Below are 6,000 nucleotides of genomic sequence, written 5' to 3' on the forward strand. Positions count from 1 at the left end.
TACTAAGATGAAATAACAAAATTAGCCACAATCTTTAAGAGAAATGCTTCTGAAAATTTATCAATTGTTATTGTAACAATTGTTCTTTCAAATAAATATAATTACAACCAGTATATCATTACAATCATTTATATCTCTTATATAAAGGAAATCGCCATGTAAATTGTATTGTAATGTCACTTCTCTGTGTCAAAAAGGATTAATGTAATACTGTCAAAATAAATGTAAATAGCGGAGATTATCAACGTCAGCTAAGGATTTCCGGAACTACTACAGTGCTTGATTGTACTTACACAGCGAAATCAAGGCTATTATTAGGAGGGTTAGCATAATAATTTTATAAATTTCATCAAGATTTACTAAGATTTCCATTGCTCACATCCATAGATTCAGAGGATTGCTTCGTCTAATTAAAGTACTGAATTCTCTAGTTTTTACTAAATAAATAAATTAAAAAAGTAAGTTAAAAAAATGAAAACTGTCTTTTTTTATACAACTTAGAATGGCAAATAAGCTGATGGCCCACTTGATGGAAAGTGGTAACCGTCGCCTATAGGCATGAGCAGTACCATGGACATAACAGAATATACTGTTTCGCCCATGATACCCCCCATGCGTTGCCATTCTTGAGGACTCAGGTGTTATTCCTCTGTACCTTAAATTCACGCCATCCCAAACAATAAAAAAGTAAATTAAAACATGCAAACACAGCTGCTTCACGGTTGAAAACTGTCTTTTCAATTAAATTTTTTATCACGATTAAAACTAATTCATTCCGCCTGTATAAAAATATATTGTTATTTTTAAGTATATAAAAGATCATCCGTTATTAATAATTGTCTGAAATTTATACTTTCTATTTTATACAAGTATTTATTGACAACCTTGGTGGTGTAGAGATTTAACACATCTCCTTATCTTCCAATAGTAACTGGTTTGATTCACGCACAATACAAACATTTGTATTTAGGAATATATTTGTATTTTTAATGGGTAAAAATGAAGAGGTGCCCTCGCTTGCAGTATATACGCTAACGGATTACCGTCGAGAGATCTGCTTTCATTCTCACCTATTATAGATGAGAATGAAAGCAGATCAGTTGGTCCATAATGACGAATTTAACAAGAATTAACCACGATGATTTCCAGGGGAAACCACGTGAAGATCCACTTGATATGGTAGATATTGCTACCAATGAGGCTAAGAGATCCTATTACTATCAATTCTTTTTCCCCCAGTATATCTGTACTACAGTCTATATGTTTTCTGTATGTATTTATAGAAAAAATATTTCTATTAGTTATACATTAACAGGCTCTGCTTAGTTTGGGCTGCTAGAGGGCGCTGAGTAATATTTCTAAATGTTATTTTTTGTTTCTTTGCTAACGGTACTTGTAAGGTTTCCAACTGTTGTGCATTTATCGTTGTGTCTCGTGGCCCCCAGGGCTCCGGCCGGTTGCGGCGACAGCCAATTAATGATTGGTTTGATTGCCACCGCACCGCACTACCTACTACTGTATTTATTATCTGTTTGTACAAGCTAAAACGCTGCCCTCCGGCGGCGGGAACTAATGAAAGTCGATAAGGTCTACAGTAGACTTAACAACTATCGTCTTTTCGTGAAAATACGTATATTTTTTTTTATTATTTTCTTTTATTTTTCCATTTCACATGTAAGTTTTAATAGGTTGAATACGTTTTACAAATACCAAAATATTTAGTAAGGAGGCCATTATATCCATAGCACTGTATGAAGTATAAAAAAAAATTAAGTTTCGATTCCCGATCTAATCAATTTGAGAAATGAACAACGCATGTCCTTTGCCATATTTGGTATATTATTTTTACAAACGGCGCCAATAATATAGCCCACTAAAGCGTCAGTTATATGCGACTATCATAATGGCAACATTTTGGATTTTTTTAAAGGAATTCGCCCGGAATTTGTTTCCATATGGTCACTGTTAGTCTGGATGTTTTAATCGTTGATATATGTGATATGGAACAGTTTATTAAATAAGTTCGATATGAAGAGAAAGCCAATTTATTTTATTATAATATAACAAGTCGACATGTTGGTGTTGTACAGTGACAGATGATCATGCTAATGTTATAGTGTTGCCAATATATAGAACATAGATAATAAATAGCATATGGAAAAGTGGACGTGGCAGATTGGATAATGTAAATGCACCGTTTACACTCTTTTATAGAATAAATAATCTCCCATGTCCTGTGTTATACAAAGGACAATACGTTTTTAAAATATTATTTCACTCAGTCGTGTACAAATGAACGTAGTAAATGAATATTGATTTTCCATTAAAAACTAATCAGTACTGTTTACGTACACGTAGTTTTTTAAAAAGCGTTCATTTAATTTCAAAGTTAATTCAGTTAATTGTAAATTTCAATTCGAATTACAAACTCGTTTGCAGTTTAAATTAGTTACTGGAGAGAAAAAGTGCTTTCTTACTAATTTAGTTAACTGCAAGTATCTAGTTGAAGTGTTTTATAAATAGTCAGCGGTACTTGAGACGGTTCGATAGTTTTACAAATATTTGCGGCGAAGACTTGCCCCGGTCGCCTTTTGAATGAGATAGCGGGGAACCGTATAATAATACTATAAGGATCGTTTTGTTTTTATGTCTGCTTAATTGAAATTATTTATTATACAGGTATTTATAATATTTATATAGAAGGAACTATCCTTGATCTAGATATTATAAAATATTTTAATAGATTTAGTATTTTTTACGTCAGTTTATTATTATTTTTTTGTAATATTCACTTTCTTTTTATTTTAAACCGACTTCAAAAAGAAAGAGGTTCTCAATTTGACTATATTTTTTATGTTTGTTATCTCATAACTCCGGCAGTTATAAACTGATTTGGAATTTTTTTTTTTAATTGAAAGGATATACTTACAGATTGGTCCCATAGATTTTTTGTCAAATTCGATTCAATTCAGTTTAGTTTATTTTTTAAATCAAAATAGTTGGTTTATTCTCCATTGATGATAGTTTTATTTATGTGGAACACTATCTTATTTTACTTTATAATCTTTAATTATTTTTGGAGTTTATTTAATGAGCCTTATCCTTTGTTCTTCAATCTTTTTCCTCGTCGATATGAGTAGACCGTTGTTTGAAATATATTTCCCAATTGGTATGTTTAGCTCAGTTACTTCAAATTGATCAATTTTTTTTCATTTTAAAATTTTTAAATTCACTAAATAGCTTTTCTAATATACTCTTTAGTATGAATAGATTCCTAACCTTACTCAGATTTAAACCTGTACATTGAAAATGATGGATTTCCATTAAATATTTCTTTAATAAGTCCAGACATCTAAGGTCTTTTAGAAATCTTAATAGACAACGTAAAACATTTCTAAAACAACACGCTGAACTTACTATACAATAAGGTTTAACAGTACATAATTAATCTTGTACAAACCTAAAGATTAACGCTGATCACGTGTCACGAGTCAGAAACACTTGGTGAGAATTAAAACTTGTTAATTTGAATCAAAATGTTGTTACCGCGCCCAACTCGTACTGGGGAAGAGTTGAAAATATACGATTTAAGGCGAAACACTCCGAAACAGAACTGCTGAAGAAACTGTTTAATTTATTTAATATGCGTAGACTTAACATGTGGCATTATCTACCAGTCGATCGTAGATTGGAATAACAGAAAATATAATTGACGATGTAACGTGATAGACAAATAAATAGAAAAAAAAAAATATTAAAATAGGAAATACTAGCAAAACGTCCAAAACTTTATAATAACAAATACGACGACGACTTTATATAATACCATTTAATCCCAAACTAAGCAGAGCTGGGAAAAATGGATTGTTAGTACTACGGATTCAGGAGCTCCGTTGCTAGCAATATATCCTATGAGGTTAAGTTCCACGCGATTCTCCCTGGAAACCATAATGTTTAATTCTTGTAGAATTCGTCACAATAGCCCGAAGAATGTTCATCGTCATTGGTAGAACTTTCTTTTAAAAGGATCATAAAAATATTTCAAAATCTTTCTGCATTATGTTTATTTGATATTAAGTATTTAATACACGTGATCTGGCCCACCTTCACACGACAAAAATATATTTACTGATTTTTTAAAATAATATATACTTACTAACAATATATACTAAAATAATATATACTTGATAACGTAACTTTCTATAGGTGAAATTATTTTTACAATCAGTTTATTAGTTTTTGAGTTTATCCATTACAAATAAACAAACAATCAAACGTTTCCTCTTTATAATATTAGTATAGATAACCAAAACTGAATTCACTTGACACTGCCATAGAAAATCAAATAAATAGCAAATAAATCATATACAGTAGCGATTCCCCTTAAAAACTTTATACAAGTTTACATAAAGTACGGTTTAGCTTAAGCCTTGAAATCTGATTATTATAATCTTGTTGCAATATGTATATATGTACTGAGTGGTTACAAGTTTTACATAAAGTTAATATTATACCCATCTCTGATACAGGTAATAGGCTACGTTCACGACTGTAATCTCCGATGGGGTAGTAAGAGATATTTGGCAACTATTACCGTTGTGTAAAAAGTTGAATAAAAAGTAGCCTACATCCTTTTCCATCTCATAAAGTACGTGTATACAAAATTCCAAATATTATACTGACACTATAAAGTAACAAACAAACCAACAAACTCACTTTCACATTTATAATATTAGTAAGGATTACATTATTATATTATTTTATGCACGTAAAAATTATTAATTCACTCTTACGCCACCTACCGACTTCTATCTGTTCTTCTTTAACTAAAGGTTGTCTGTAAGAGATTGCCCTAGCGATAAGACCACGTTTTATACCTTCATGTATGTATTTTAATTTGTATGTTATTGTATTATATTTCTTTTGAATTGTTCAATAAACAATTAAATAAATAAATAATTCTGAGCAGATGTTGATAATTCTACAATTGCTAGGATTCACTCCCGTGTTGATTTCATATTATTTCTTTTATCATTGTAGTGACCGTTTGTTCCAAAGTAAAATCTTAAATTAAGCAAAACACGTCATGTGACTGTTGTAAGTCTATGTATGACCCACTTATTGAATAATGTTGGTTAAAAAGTCGTAATACAGAACTGTGTACACAAACAGGGGCTTTGAGAGGGAAACAAAGCCTGGCCACTGGGCGCTCTCAAACACTAGTAATGGAGACGGAATAACAATGAGTATTGCCCCTACTATTGTAATTAGGTTATTTTATGACATACTTTGTATAGTGACGCTTCGGTCTATTATCTATACTTGAATTATAAATAGAGTCGTCACATCAGCCTTTAATTATCCACTGCTTGGCTGATGGATTGGTTCAAAATTATTATAGAATTTTAAAGAAATAGTTTTGATTCAATTTTAAAATCTAATTACTTGCATAATATAACATAAAAAAATGGCGTGTTTTTATAATAAAAATATGTGTCAAATTTTAGTCAGCAAGACATCAATTTAGCTAAATGTTAATTTGTTTTCGATACTCGGTACTCTATTTATATAATATAAGCATTTATATTATGGAGGGTAAAGGTAAGAAGAACCTTCTTTGTGTATGAAAATGTGTCCGTCATAAAGATGTTAAATTAAACTGACACTATAGTAGCAAGTGGTTAATTTTTAAAGGAAGCTATAACAAATACTATTTTGTACTAAACAGTCGATATTTAGAATAATGCAGTTTCTTTAAATAGTTATTAAAAAATATTAAATTTGTCAATTCGGGGCACTTCACTTCATCAACATCAACAACTGCTAAATTTATTTTTTACTTTGTTACTACTCTAGCGCCATTCCAGAGGGATTGTTACTGTTCCCCCATATGATAGTTATCCTTAGTTATCCTCCATGTCTTATAGTACAACTTTTAGAATTATATGTTTACCAGTCAATATCTTGGAGTATCATCATAAAACAAATTAGCCCGACTGA

Source organism: Galleria mellonella, unplaced genomic scaffold, assembly GCF_026898425.1.
Source record: "Galleria mellonella isolate WM207_F2 unplaced genomic scaffold, CSIRO_AGI_GalMel_v1 utg103, whole genome shotgun sequence".
NCBI classification, from domain to species: Eukaryota; Metazoa; Arthropoda; class Insecta; order Lepidoptera; family Pyralidae; genus Galleria; species Galleria mellonella.